This window comes from Lutra lutra, chromosome 7 (genome assembly GCF_902655055.1).
Source record: "Lutra lutra chromosome 7, mLutLut1.2, whole genome shotgun sequence".
In the NCBI taxonomy this organism is placed as follows: Eukaryota; Metazoa; Chordata; class Mammalia; order Carnivora; family Mustelidae; genus Lutra; species Lutra lutra.
In genome coordinates, this window is record NC_062284.1 from 124694188 (window position 1) to 124709809 (window position 15622).

At 33.4% G+C, this 15622-nt stretch overlaps 1 long non-coding RNA gene across 1 annotated transcript in view; it reads right to left on the reverse strand.

Moving 5' to 3' along the window:
• Nucleotides 1-9401: 9401 nt before the first annotated feature.
• The window catches only part of LOC125103901 (uncharacterized), a 29391-nt gene continuing 23170 nt past the window's right edge, over nucleotides 9402-15622 (reverse strand). The window contains exons 4-5 of the long non-coding RNA XR_007128522.1: nucleotides 14793-14795; nucleotides 9402-9412 (exon numbers count right to left, since the gene is read on the reverse strand). This is a non-coding gene — a long non-coding RNA (uncharacterized LOC125103901). The remainder of the gene's footprint in view (nucleotides 9413-14792; nucleotides 14796-15622) is intronic.

Consider the following 15622-nt stretch of genomic DNA (forward strand, 5'->3'; position numbering starts at 1 on the left):
ATCTTCTTATCCTTCTTATCTATTCTAGTTTGAGCAATTTGTTCAAAAATGAAATCAATAAAATAGCTTATTTTCCTCATCAAGGAATCTCATGCTTTATTTCCCCAGGGATCTCCTTTTTAATTCTCTTAAAGTCTTTTAAATATTAAGTATCTAATTTTACTGTGAAATAGAATCTCTAAACATAACCTATTTCCCGCAGACGTACCTTGACAGCTCTTGTTTTGTATTTTCAAGTTAAGTTAGTTTTGTTTGAGAAATTCTGATTAACATTTCTTTCTAGTGGGTGCTGTCTCATTAAATGTGGAAGATTTAAATACATTTTCAAGTCATCGTGGTATTAATTCTTCAGGGAAGAATTCTTCAGGGAAATCCAGTGAACTTTCCCTACCAGTATTTCTAGCTTACTTTCAAAAGTTAATTTTCTCTGCTATAAGATCTAGCTTAACTAAAAAAGATGTAGATATAAAAGATCAGGTAATAGGGGCTCCTGGGTGGCTCAGTGGGAAAGGCCTCTGCCTTCGGCTCAGGTCATGATTCCCAGGGTCCTGGGATGGAGCACCACATCTGGCTCTCTGCTCCGCAGGGAGCTTGCTTCCTCCTCGCTCTCTGCCTGTCTCTCTGCCTACTTGTGATCTCTCTCTCTGTTAAATAAATAAATAAAATATTTTTTAAAAAATCAGATAATAATTTATATCATGGGTCTACAATGGAGGAACTACCACTTCAGTGCAATCTCAAATCCTTTAACCAAATTCATGCAAATATCCTATGTATGGCATATACAAGTGTTTATATAATATTGTGTTATAAAATATGATATGTGAACATTATAAGTATAAATATATTATGTATATAATGTATATTTTTATTTTAATATTCAACAAGCTAATTTTATTTTAATGGCATTTTTAGCCAGAAGAAGAGGCAGATAACACTGCAGATTACAGGGGATAGCCTGATAGAAGTTAAACATAGCCATTGAAGACCCATAGAATAAATAATCAATGCTGTTGCAAACATAAAAGCATTGGCAAAATTTTACTTATGTGCATTTTATTCATGTTTCTTCTCATTTTTCTAATCCAAGTACTCCTGCAATATTTTCATAGCATCAATTTTTTAAACATGTCAATTTTATAAACACATATAGAATGGATCTATGCATAGAAACTACCTAAACTGCTTCAAAATGTTGATGGTTTGTGTACCTCTGTCCATGGTGCCACTTCTGAGTTCTCATTCACCCTTGGTTGGGGTTATTATATAAGAATGACTTTAGACATTGCAGTCTTCACATGAATTGCTATTTAGGTAATATATAAGGTAAACTCGTCAATGCAAAATGTCTTTCTAGACTGTGAAATGTAAGTTGTCTATTGTTAAAATAAAAAGTTCAAATTAAAAATTCACTTTATAAACAAAAGTGTACTGTTTCACTCAAAACCAATTTCATGAGTAATTTTGTCTCAAGCTACATCTCTATCTTCGATTAAAGTGATCCACAATGTGATTAAAGGTTGGTCATTAGCATGGATGTTTAATGATAGTTTTATGATTGACTGCAGCATGATTCTGCCAACTCTTCCCTGGAGCAAAGTCATAGAAATAACATGAATCAAGGACAAAGAAAGAATTCCACTCTGCAGTTATCTTACAGAACTTTTTAAAAATGCTGATTAATTAAAAGTAACCTTTCATGATCCATTTGTTTGCATTAAATGATCCATTCTTTATTTTCTAGGCACCCAAAATTGTCAGAAGATGATTATGTATCATGGAAAGTTATCAACTTTCTTTACCCTTCATGTTAAAAAGAGAATTTACCTTTTAAACATGGGAAAATAAGAAATATAGGTGAAAATTACAGCAGATTTTCAGCCCATGGACACATTGCCTCCTTTGTTCTTGGAAATGTTACCCAGGGAGGAAAAAAAAAAAAATAGAAAGAATTACACAGAGAAATAATTTAACAGAATTCTTCATAGTGATTTTTATTTTCCTTCCTTATCAAATCAAAATAAATATTGGAATACTACATTCTCTCAGCATTTTTTGATTAAAAGTTGTGTAAACCTTGTTTAACACTGCATTTCAGAAATACAATTAAATGTGGAATCCCATCCTCTTTTACCCCTAAGATCATTATTAATATTCTCAAAACAGTATTCTCATCTGTCATTTAGAGAAATATTTGTTCCCAGCTATATGGATTTATAGAATACTGAGAGTCCAATAGATTCCATTTCATGTTATTCATTATCTGTATACATAGAACATAACTTTCCTCTCACTAGACTTCTTGTGATCATTTCACAATACATACAAATATCTAGTCATGATGATGCACACCTGAAACTAATATATATTAATCATGCCTCAATTTAAAAAAATCCATTTTAAGGGGCACCTGGGTGGCTCAGTGGATTAAAGCCTCGGCCTTCGGCTCAGGTTATGATCTCAGGGTCCTGGGATCAAGCCCCGCATTGGGTTCTCTGCTCGGCCAGAAGCCTGCTTCCTCCTCTCTCTCTCTGCCTGTTTGTGATCTCTATCTGTCAAATGAATAAATAAAATCTTAAAATTTTTTTAAAATCTTTAAATTTTTTTTAAAATTTTTTTAAAAATAAATAAATCAGTTTTAAGACAGGAAAATGAAGGTCAAAATGGTAAAATATTTGCTTCACTGTTGAGCAGTATGCAAAAGTATACTTTAAAAAAAAAAAAGATTTTATTTATTTGAGAGAGAGACCAACCAAGAGGCCAGACATGGGGTGCCATCCCAGGACCTGGGGTCATGACCTGAGCCAAAGGCGACATCCAATTGACTGAGCCACCCAGGCATCCCCAGAATTATACTTTTATCAGCTTGGTTACATTAGGAACTAAATTTTCCAGACACCCTTTCCTGGGTGTTTCCAGGTAAGAGCCTGTCAAAGTGAAACTGAGCTAGATTTGGAAGGCAGAAGTGAAGGAGTTGCCATAACCCTCTGAAATGTAATCATTGTTTTGGGGTGATGAGATACACCGCCACCTAGAATCTGGCAGGTTGCCCTTTGTCCTCATTCATCCCAGCTTTCATCCCCATTCTTCCCATCTGCTAATCGATGGGAAAGTAACAAACTAATGATCAGCAGCAACACCAGGACCACCACAGAGCACAGAAGCTTTGCTCAAAACTCAGAGAGAAACATACCGGTAAGAAACTGACATCCTTCCACAGATCCCTGCCGTCATCCCTGATCTGTGGTACAATGACAGCAGTTGGACATCCCTAGATTCCAGATGTCCTGACAAGTTTCCCAAGTTTCCTTTCACTTGGCCAGGTACGGTTATTGACTTTTTCTTAATTTATTCAACTCCCCCTCTGGGAACTTTCCTTCCCCAGCTACTCACACAGGTTTTTTTTTAAAGATCTAATTCTTTAACAAATTTCTTACTCCAAAATAGTCTGCATGGTTTTGCTTTACTCGTTAAACCATGATTGATATAAGCATGTTCGTGTCTTCATTACATGGTCTTTTGAGTCAGATTTACATTCTGGTGTTCATTTTACCCTAAACACATTTACACACTGGGAAATATAGGAGAATAGACTTGTCATAATGTGTGTTGCCCTGAACATGGGGCAAATTCTTATGCAAAGATAACTAATTTTATCATAACCAATGCAATTTTGAACTTTTCAGATTTTAGAATTTTATCTTCACAAGTTATAGCCTTTGCCCTTATTAGCTTGCAGTTTTTCAGTTTGGAAGAGTAGAACAAATGAACTTAGAGTCCCCTAAAACTGCAATACAACATATTTTAAAGTCTGTCTTTAAAAGGAGGCATATAACTTTTTTCTTATTCCATAGAGATTTTATATCTCATTATAATACAGATGACTTTTTTGTTCAGAACAAAAAGTTCCACCATATCTTGTGCTCTGATGTAAGGAATTCAGAGTTACTTATTCACTGTTATACTGAATTATCACAGTAAAAATGGAGATTTTACATTCTTCACTTTATGAAACGAGCAAGATATTTTTAACTAAGTTTTCCTATAACAGTATGCAGTGCAGAAAACACAATCTCAAATGAAACTGGAAATTTCAAAGTAATGTTTAAAGCAAAATTGCCTTAGCCTGTTAAAGACTAGTCTGATTATGCATTAGTTTAATTTGTTTAAGCACCAAGTTTCATTGTAATAGTTTCTTGTATAGTACCTCCAAAATATCTTTTTCTTATCTAATTTATATAGAAAAATTTCTGTATGTAAATGAAAAAAATATTTTAAAAATGGAAGGCAGTAAGAAAAATTTGGTCCAGTTTTCTTGATTTAAAAAAGACTAAAAATTATATAACTTTTTTTAGAGGGTGGGGAGAGGCAGAGGGAGAGGAAGAGAGAAAAATCTTAAGCAGGCTCCATGCCCAGCACCGGCTCCACACAGGATTCGATCTCAGGATCCTAAGATCATGACCTGAGCCAAATAAAGAGATTCTCACCCAGGTGCCCCCCAAAATTACTCTACTTTTTAAGAAATTATTTTATCCTGTTGGATATAAATTTAGGAGGGGAGTCAATGAAAAGAGATTAATTCAGAGTTAGATTGAATGTCTTCATAAAAAACTTGCATGTTTGTCTTCACAGTGTTTTTCTTCATAAATAATAATTTTTGAGGTCAAATATAACCTAACAAATTCTTCTTTTATCAAAGAATGAATATTCAGCAAGTAGTGAAGCATTGACATATTAGAATGTATAATATTCTTTGGTCAGAAGACATAGATTTTTGTCAAAGTCTACCACTCATTAATTAGCTGAGGGATATGAAAAAAAAAAATCATTTGACCTCTCCAGGGACTTTGTTTCCATTCTGTAAAAATCAGAGGATTGGAATTTCTTGGAGTTAAAGGAACATCAATGTTTAAAGACTCATAGGAGCTCTAAAATCCAATATTTTATAATAATTTGAAGCTTACTCCTTTGATCAAGAAAATCTTATATACCAACTAAGATTCTTGATAGAAAAAAATTTACCTGATTATGCATTTTCATCTCATTAGAAGATCATAATGAATATAATATAAAGTCCTCTTCATGAATAAGGGACACTGTTTCAGACCTTGATTACTGTATCGGGTTATACACAGTAACCAACTTAGTTACTGCTGATATGTTAAAGAAATATTTGCTTCAACAATTAATGATCCAGAGCAGATGCAATTTTTCTCTTTTTTCTCAGTCTTTGTTGTCTCTCTTTTCTATTCCTGTGCAACCGTCTGTGGCAGCATCTTTTTCACCCCATTTTAATAGATTCCACTCTCAAACTATATGAGCTAAGATGGAAAGAAAGTGATTTCTAAAAGGCATCATTCAATGAACTATTACTGGAGGAGAGAAAGGGTAGGTTGAGAAAAAAAATAAAATAAAATTACAGCAAAAACAACAAAATCAAAGATCCACTATACTCTAAAATGAACTGCATCTTATAAAAAAAGTCACCTTTTATTTAATTCTAACAATGCTGTAGAAATATCAAAAGGATAATGTTTTCCTGGGACTTGTTCATCCTAGTACAAAATATCTTTTACTTTGTATGGTACTCGGGCTTTTATTATAATTTCCTTTTCCTCTGTACATTAGTGGAATACTATAGAACATGAGGAGGAGTGAGTTTATTGTAAGGATAATCATATTGGATCTAAATTAATGTACTGGACTCTGCTTTAAATAATTGTGTGACATCAGTCATGAACATATGTAAGTAATAGTCTCTGTCAACTGAAAAATGGCATTAATAAAGCCTCATTCTCAATTTTTGGTAGCAATAAACAATCTAATTTATATTTCTAAATTGCTAATAGCATGATTTTAAGTGCTTAACTGCATTATAATTACATGAGATAAAGGTAAGTTCTCCAATCATAATTTGTTCCTAAGAGAAGAATGGAATGTGAAAGGCCAACAATCACCTTCCATGATTATATGCTTATTTCTAGGAGGAAAAAAAAAAAGCCTCATTTCTAAGTTATCCAGATCATAGTGGAGCTTCTAAATGGATAGATTAACCACAGCATTAAATTATTTCAATCTTCATTTGTTTCATTTCCAATTTTCAACACCAACCATGTTTGATTTTCCTTTTCTTATGAAAGAAAATTGAAAGATTATATTTTAATATATATTAATATGTGATATATTTATATAATATGTAGTCACATCATATTCACATATGTGATATATTTATATAATATACAATCACATTAAATTTAAATAATTTTCAAAATAAATTATTGGTTTTATAATCTCTTTATATGGTCTAGAAAATTTACCAGAATTGTTTTACTTCATGAGCAATAGCCTATTCTAGTATAGATGGTTGATTACACATGACATTTTTTATTAAGTTTAGGATTAGATAAATCAGGCAATCCCTGATTGTTTCATGAAAGATTTTAGACCACAAAATGGAGTCGATTAGCCTTGATATCATTTGTTTAATGTAAGATTCTGGAAAATATGAAAAAGAAGAGGAACACAACTATATCATTTTACCTCCTAATGATGCAAAAGACTATTTCTACAGATAATTAATAGTCATCATGATGGATCTTTTTTTAGTTGGAATAGAAATAATCTTCTAGAATAACAAACTTTTTGATAGAAATTCAAGAATCACATTCCTTTATCCAGAAGTATCTCAACCAGTTGAAATGTTTAAACATTATAAACACAGATAATTTATATCCTTCTAATTTTGTCTGATGAGAGGATTAGGTGTTTTTTAGGGACACTTCTGGCTTGAAATATCACTCAAGACATTAAGAATAAAAGAGTTGGAGTTGTTAAAAAAGAAAACAAACAAACAAACAAAACACACACAGGGATGTGTCCTAAAACAGAAGACCATGAACTAAATCTGACCTTCGTAAGGAAATGAAACCAGAATTTATAAAATCTTCATGGACCAAAGTCATTATACTCAATCTCCCTCTTAAAGACATTTTAAGAATAACATATGTCATAAACAACAAAGTCATATTTTAGAAACAGAGGAAGAGGGAAAAAATGATTAGTTGAATGGAAAGAATGGGGGTAAATGAAAGTCAAGGAGAGGACAATCTAAAATAACTTTGATATTTTCATCTCAGGATCTGATGTTCTATCTCCATTCAAGACTGGACATGGTCCCTTGAGTTTGTATGACTTGTTTATGGTACTTAAAATATTTATATATGCATGTAATTATTCCAATTAAAAAATGAGAGGACATACTTTGATTCGAGAAAAACTTAACTGTTGTTGGAGGAGAGGAAATATTCTGACCTAAGAGAGATTTCAGCTGAGTTTTACTGTTTCAACCTGAGTTACTCATCTTCTAGTCAGAGATATATGCTAACATATAAAAAGATCACTGCAGATTTTTAAAACTGCATCTAAACCTATTTCAAAATATGCAATAGAGGAGTACACTCCTTAGCTTGATTATAATTAGAGCAGCCACATGAAATTTTATTTATCCTTTCTAAAACTCATGTTTGAGGATTTGATGGAAATCTTTACACTTTAAATTTTTTGTCAGTACTGATAGAGGATATATATAGCATAATATGATCGTGTACCCCTCTTAAAAAAAGACCCTTAATCAAATCTAGAGCAGTTCCATTCAAATAAGTAAAAATTAGTAAGGCCTCATCTGTCTCTGGGAAATACTGACACTACAAGTTTTATAGGCCAATTCATTTACCCTCAGACTTTTTTAAAGAGCTCATATCATTGGGCCTTTAAAAACAAATCACTTATTATATATGATTTTTCCACCCATTTACAAATGTCATTTTTAATGCATTTCTAGATTGCGCTTAATTGAGAATGAAATCCAAACCATGACTATCACAAGGGGCACATTAATTTTAAAGTTCCCTTATAGAAGATTTGTTTTTAATCACAGTGATTTTTCTTTTTTATCTCCATTTGCATTAGGGCTGGGCAAAAGGGCAAGAAGAAATATTGAGTCCATCTAACATTTATTGATTAAGATGATATGAACAACTAACTGACTTTCATTAATTATCAAAACTGCCTACTCAGTACCCAGAAACATAGGCATTTAGTATGCTATTTCATTGCATAAAGCATCATAATCATCTGTGGTTCTTACATTACTACAGATACATAATGGGGTGATATCCTAAAATTATCATGACCTGTGCCATGTATTTCTTGTAGATGCTTTTAATGTCGGGGTAAAGAAAAGCATTGAAATAAATATTTGAATGGATGGGGTTGGGGAAATGCCATAAAATGGAATCCTGGGCAGTAAAACCCATTGAGGCCTTCCAAATGTTCCCAAAATAAAGGTAAAAATTCTTGATTGCCCAGACGAATTTTGAAGATTCCAGCCATGTAAGAGTTCTTTCAATTCTCAACTTCTCTAAGCTCTTAACTAAAATAATTGTTCACAAATACTTTTTCCTTTGCCAGAAGTAGTTTCCTCCTGCTCATTCCTCTACAACATCCCTTTAGTATGGGTAACTTTTATGTCTTCTGCCATAGCCATTATCTTAACTCTCAGTCTTACTGCCTCAAATTAGACTAGAAGGCTTCCTTAAATGCTTCTCCTTCACCAGCAAATGCTACCATGGCACACTTGTTGTTTTACAGCTCTGGAAATCACAAGTTTGAAATGAGTCTTACAGTGCTTAAAGTCAAGGTGTCAGTAGAACTGCTTTCCTATAGAAGGCTCTAAGGAAGAATCGACTCCTTGTCTTTTTCAGCATCTATAGGCTGCCCGCATCATTTAGCTTGTAGCTATAGTGCTCCAACCTCTGCTTCTATAGTTATAGCCCCTTCCCTGGCTCTGGCTTTCTCTGCTAAGGATCTTAATGAGTACATTGGGCTCACCTACATAAGTTAATCTTCCAATCTCAATATCCTTAACTTCATCACCTCTGCAAAACCCAGTTTTGTCATGTAAGAGGACATATTCACATGTCATCAGGATTAGAACCTAATGGACATCTTTGGAGGAGATGACACATTATCCTACCTAATACAATGAGGTTATTTTAAAAGTAGTGATCATTTTTGTGTTTTGCAGAAATTAGAAAAACTTACTTTATTGACTCTTAACATTGCTTCCTGAAGACTACATGCCAGTGAAGTTGACCTACAAGGAATTCATAGTAAAAACAAAGATGCCTCAACAACAAAGCAACAACAGGATCTCAAGACAAGTATAGAGTAACTTGATAGTTTTCTAATGGGTACAGTATTTCCTGAAAATTATATGTGCAAATAATATAGAGCTTAATTTTCACATCAATGCAATTTAATTGTAGATCTCAGCCTTCTTCTAGCTAATGGGAGAAGTAATAAACACAATCAATTATGAGCCAACTGAACTCAATCAATTCCATATTATTCCCTTTCCTTCACTTTGTGGAGGATTTAATCTCAGGGAACCTACCTAACATCATAAGTTTGTATCTTTCCTCTTTACCTTGCCAGTTTCTAAAACGCCATCATCTGTTTATGTTGATTACTGAAATTTCCTCATGTTGTCCTAGTTCCTGAGTTTTGTGGCCCAGGATAATCTGCGTCTACAGACTTTCCATGTTACACCCATACCTACTTGGGAAGCACATATGGAGACATATAATAAGTAAACAAACAATTGAAACTATTAAAAATGGGAAAGCTATGGCCGAGGCAAAAGTAAGAAAAATGACAGCTTTTCTACAGCTGGGTATTTTTTAAAATATCTGTATGTATGGTATGGTGAAGGCTTTTTTTTTTTTTTTCTCATTTATTTTAATGGAATATTTTCTTGAGACCCAATCCTATATGAAAGCCAAAGTCATGAAATAGATAGAAATGAATCAATTTTGCATTACCTCCTTAGAATTTCTAGGGCTTAAGAGACACAAGTACCCATCAAACCCCTCCACTTCCCCCACAACACACATACTGGATAAACTAATTTCAGGGTGAAACGAGCACTTAATTCCACTCGGCTTCAAGTTTATTATCTAAAAATGGTGTGATCCAGCTAACTTTACAAAATTATTTTTTGGATTAAGTGAGATGATGTAGGCAGGGCACCAAGGATGTGCCTGGCATACAAGAGTTCAAAAGAACAAAAAGAGAGAAGAAGGAAGAAAAGAAGGACAAGAGGAAAGGAGGGAGGGAAGGGAAAAAGAAAAATATACCTTCTCACTAAATTCCTTTGAAGGCCAGGTTTTTGTCTTTTGATAATTTTGATTATTTTTTGAGTGATAAAAAACTAAATCATATTTTGTTATCCTATGTCTCATAGGGAAGCAAAGTAAAGATGAGGATTCCTGATGAACATGAAATTTTATAAATGGGAGCGCCAAAGCAGAAGTACATTTATATGGCTTAATATAGCATATTTTAGAAAAATAGGAATGTTCCACCATGGATATTCTCTAAATAGCTTTCAATAGGATTTGCTTATATGTTAAGATGCAAAAAAAAAAAAAAAAAAGATGCACAAGAAGTAAAATTCCCACTGAAGTACAGAGAACCCACCTCTGTCAGCTTCGTTCCCTGGCCAAGTTTCAACAAAAGCTTCTCCAAAAGAAGAAGAAGGGGAAAAAAAAAAAAAAAAAAAAAAAGCACAGATATTCAGTGTGGGTGGTGGCACAGAATAGGGAGTTCTGTTTTGCGGACGGGAATAAAGAACAAATTCCTTCTCTAATTGAATGAGTCAGCCCATGTTGGTTCAAGACCCTCTTATCAATGAACAAAACAATTACATTATACTTTACTCTCAAAGACTGAAAAAGTGGAAAATAAATAAATATTTAAACCCAAGACACAAGGAAGCAAAGCAAATGTGTTTCCCATTTGAAAGATCTGACAGTATCCAAATAAAACTCTTTATTTCAGGTTATAGAGGATTAAGAGATCTCTTTAAAATTGAGTCTGTAAATGAGCAGTTGTCAATAACTTGCCCATTTATATATCGTAGCAAAAAACGTGACACCACGTTTAGGTTTTAAGACCCTGAGTTTTATTTCCTCTGTACCCAAGTCCTTGCAATTAAAAGAAAACCAGAATTAGGTAATTTTATTTCACTATCTCTATCATTTGTTGCTAAGTTATCCACTAATGAGCATATCTGAAATGTAGCATGAAATTGCCTTTGACCACAAAAATCAGTCCAGTTAAGGACCAGTCCTACAGGGCTTAGCAGAGTTACTATAAAAAAAGTTCTGCTTATGTTATTTAAAATGCCTAATTTTATAAAATAACAAACATTTGAAATAGTTCCTAATCACTTTATTTTTATTTTATTGCAGATGTTATAGAATAAACCAACGTTCACCCCCTACACCTCCCTTCTCCTGCCGCGGGCATGATTGTAAAGCAACAAACAGTAGCTTATGTTAGGCAAGAAGGGTCAAAGGGCTGTGTGGCATTGGCATTGAAGGTGATTTTGAGAGGCTGTGTCTCTGAAGTAAATGAGATATGAATGAGCAAAGAAGAGAGAACTTTTAGTTGTTTAATGAAGAATTTGTTGAGATTTCAGTAGAAATCACAAGTTGTAAAACGTGTGTCTCATCTATTTCCTAAGATGCCCAAGATTTACCGATGCATTGGGAAACCTGATCCACTGTGGTGATGTGTAAAACAGTGGGATCCTGCCTTAAAATGAACAAATACTGCAACAGTAATCCTGAGAAGTCCTGCCACTCTTCATTCTGCTGTTCAAGTAGCAAGCTACTATCTTTCAAAATTTAACCGCACAGTATGAAGATTTTCTAATTCTCATTAGTTTGTTTTTTGTTTTTCCCTCCTGTACTATCAGTCAATAAAGTGATTAGGAGAAGATTAAAATATATTAAGAATAATTTATGTTAACAGAATCTCTTTACACGTAAAAACAAAGAATGTTTTCCACAAACAAAACAAACAAACAAACTAAAAACTAACAGTGTCTTAAAAAAGCAAATGCTTTATTCCTCCATACAACAATTCTAGAGGCAGTAACCCAGGGCTGGTTTAAATGTTCAAAGATGTTAATTAGGAAAGAGTTTTGTTTTTTGTTTTGTTTTGGTTGTTGTTGTTTTTTTAAAGATTTTCTTTATTTATTTGAGAAAGAGAACGAGAGATAGCATGAGAGGGGAGAAGGTCAGAGGGAGAAGAAGACTCCCATAGAGCTGGGAGCCCGACATGGGACTCGATCCCAGGACTCCAGGATCATACCTGAGCCGAAAGCAGTCACTCAACCAGCTGAGCCCCCCAGGCGCCCGTTTTTTGTTTGTTTGTTTGTTTGTTTGTTTTAATCTTCAAGCCCTGCCATTCCTAGAACATGGCTCTCATCATCCTGACCGCAAGATGATTCTTTAACCTCCGGGCATTGTCTGTACATGCTGGGCAGGAAGAAGGGCAAGAGATCGGATGAATATGCCAATGGAGACTTTTTCAAAAATAAAACATTTCTGGAAGACTTCCTCAGAGACTGCAGCTTACATCTTACTAGCCGGAACTTGTAGCATGTCCACATAGATGCAGAAGAATCTGGGAAGGTGAGGGATTAGACTTTTTAGCCTCTAAAGAGAAAAGCAGAAAGTTAAAAAAAAAAAAATTAAATTTAAATTAAAAAAAAAACAAAAGCAGAAGAGAGAGAACAAATGGGTGTGGTTACCACAAGGGAGGTGGGGGCGGAGGGTGAAATAGGTGATGGGGATTAAGGAGTGCCCTCATGATGAGGATTAAGGAGTGCCCTCATGATGAGCACCGGGTCGTGTATGGAATTGTTGAATCACAATACTGGACACCTGAAATGGATACAACATTGTGTGTTAGCCAAGCTGGCATTTAAAATAAAATAAAATATAAATTACTTAAAAAAGCATAAGTAATGGTTTACATATAGTTAATCCTTAGGGTATACCACACATATTATTAATTAATTAGTCCTAATAACAGACCCATGCAGAAGTATTAGTATACTAAATTAAGGATGGCAAAACTGAAACTCAAAGTGTAAGAAAATTTCTCAAATTCATGAACTTGAATTGCAGAATTGAGAATCAAACCTAAGTCTGCCTTATATCAAAAAGGAAGCCTGTGGATACTTAGATAATGATGAAGAATATTTTATTAGAATATAAATAAGGACAGGTGAATTCAACCAAAGCTATGCTGTAAACACTTTATTAAAGGGGTATACTAAAATTGTTCTTGCGTTTCTCATATACACATGTGCAGAAAGAGAGAGAAGAAAACCTATATATTAATTTTATATCAAAGGAGAGGCAATTTTTTGAATAGATATTCCAGAGTACATATGGTGATACTGAAACCAGGGAGTAATGTTTTATTTTCAATTTCACCAGGGGGTCAGTCTCTCATATTTGCCTTCCATTAAGGCTAGAATACAGATTACTGCAGAAAGACAATGGTTTGATTGGAAACTCATGTCTGAATCTTAAAATAGAAAATTTCTTATTAAATTTTGTCAACTGTACAATGTGACATTTCTGCCTTATTATCTTTCTCTGTGAAGCTTATCAAACCACTTAGATTCACTTCATCAATTGAAAACATTCCCTTCTTCAGTTTCAAAGACAGTTGAGGAACTTCAAAACCGGAAATGTAAAGTATCTAAAAATGGTCTGTAGTTTATCTATAGCATGTATTTGAGGAAAGCAATGTTTCTAAAATGGTATAACAAGTTGAAAAGTTATGATTGTTTTACTTTGTTGTAATTTTTAAAAATAATGTATCAAAAAATCATTGCATTACATATAATATAATATATAAATATGTGTGTGTGTGTATAAATTTATCTCCAAAGCCAGTGTAGAGAGTATTTCTTCCCAAATTATTGAATAAGAAATGTATTTATTTTCTTTTTTTTTTTTTAAGATTTTATTTATTTATTTGAGAGAGAGCATGGAGGGAGAGGTTAGAGGGAGAAGCAGACTCCCCACAGAGCTGGGAGCCCAATACGGAACTTGATCCCAGGATTCCAGGATCGTGACCTGAGCCGAAGGCAGTTGTGTAATCAACTGAGCCACCCAGATGCCCCAAAATGTATTTCTTATGACAATTTAAATGCCTTCCAAATACATTGCTTATAGCAATGATAAGGGAATTGCTACCAAGAATCAAGCAAGATGTTTTTCATTCTATTTTCCACATTGCTTCCAGAATGATATTCTGGGGATATAAACTTGGTAATATCATAGTATAAAAATCACTCATAAAGCTTAAAATTATGAGGCCAATATTTTAAAGTTTTTTCTTGGGATATACATAGCTTCTGACCTCACTTTTATCACTTATTTCTCAATTTGATTTTAAGTAAATTCATAGATGAATGGACTCTCACATTCACATTTTTGTGTTTTTCCACGTCCTCAACCAGTTTTACCACATTTGTCATGATTTAGCCCTGAAAGGTTATCCCAATATGTTAAAATCAGGTCAAGAGTTTATGGATGCTCCTTTTCATTAGAGTCATGTATTCCAGGAGAGATAAGTGGAGGAAATCCCTAATCACACTCTTTCTTGGCATTAATGAAAAATCTGTATTGAAATCATTCACTCTTTTACAATACCTCTAACAGAATCATGTAATATCTATTAGGATACTAACTGATACACACATATACACACAGACATGAACACACATGCTTACTGTTGAAAAAGGGCAGTCTTCATCTTTTTTCTCTTCTACCAAATTTTGATGATTAATATTTACCATCGAAAAGAATTATATAGAATTTGTCATTTTTAAACATTTCCATTTTATTTGGTGATTTACTCACATTCTTTAAAGTAGGATCCCAGGGGTACCTGGGTGGCTCAGTCAGTTAAGCCATTCATATCTTGGTTTTGGCTCAGGTCATGATCTTGCTGTCATGGGATCAAGCCCCATATTGGGCTCTGCACTCAGCAGAATCTGCTTCAGATTCTCTCTCCCTCTCCTTCCTGCTCTCTCTCTCAAATAAATAAATAAAATCTTAAAAAAAAAAGAAAATAAAATAAATACAAAAATACAAAAAGATACAAAAAATAAATACAAAAAAAGGAAAATAATACAAAAATACAAAAAAATACAAAAATAAATACAAAAAAGGAAAATAAAGTAGGACTCCAAGGACACATGTACTATTTTTAATCCTATCTTATTTCTTTCTTTTGAAATATCATCCACTATTGATTTTCTTTCCTGTTATTAACACCTCTTTTTCTTTGTTAGATATTTTTTATGTGTCTTTTTCTTACTTACCCAAATTTCTCTTTAAAAAAAAAAAATCACTATTAGGTCATTGATTCTCTTTCCAAATACTTTCGTATTATTTTACTTGTTCCACGATAAGCTATAAATCATAAACATCTTTCCTGTTCCTTAATAACACCTAGTTACCTTTTGTTTAACTCTTTTCTGCTCCAAAATCTAATCAGGTGAGAAAATATGATGATCATGTTTTCTTTCAAAGTTACTAAAACATTCCCACATATATATTTCAGATTTCTTTAGGACTAACAATCTAGCACTCCTAAGTAAGTGAAATAAGCCTGCTGGTTATATGGCTTAAAACCTTTACTGTAATTCACATATATAATCTAAGAGAGTAATTCTCTCAGTTACATG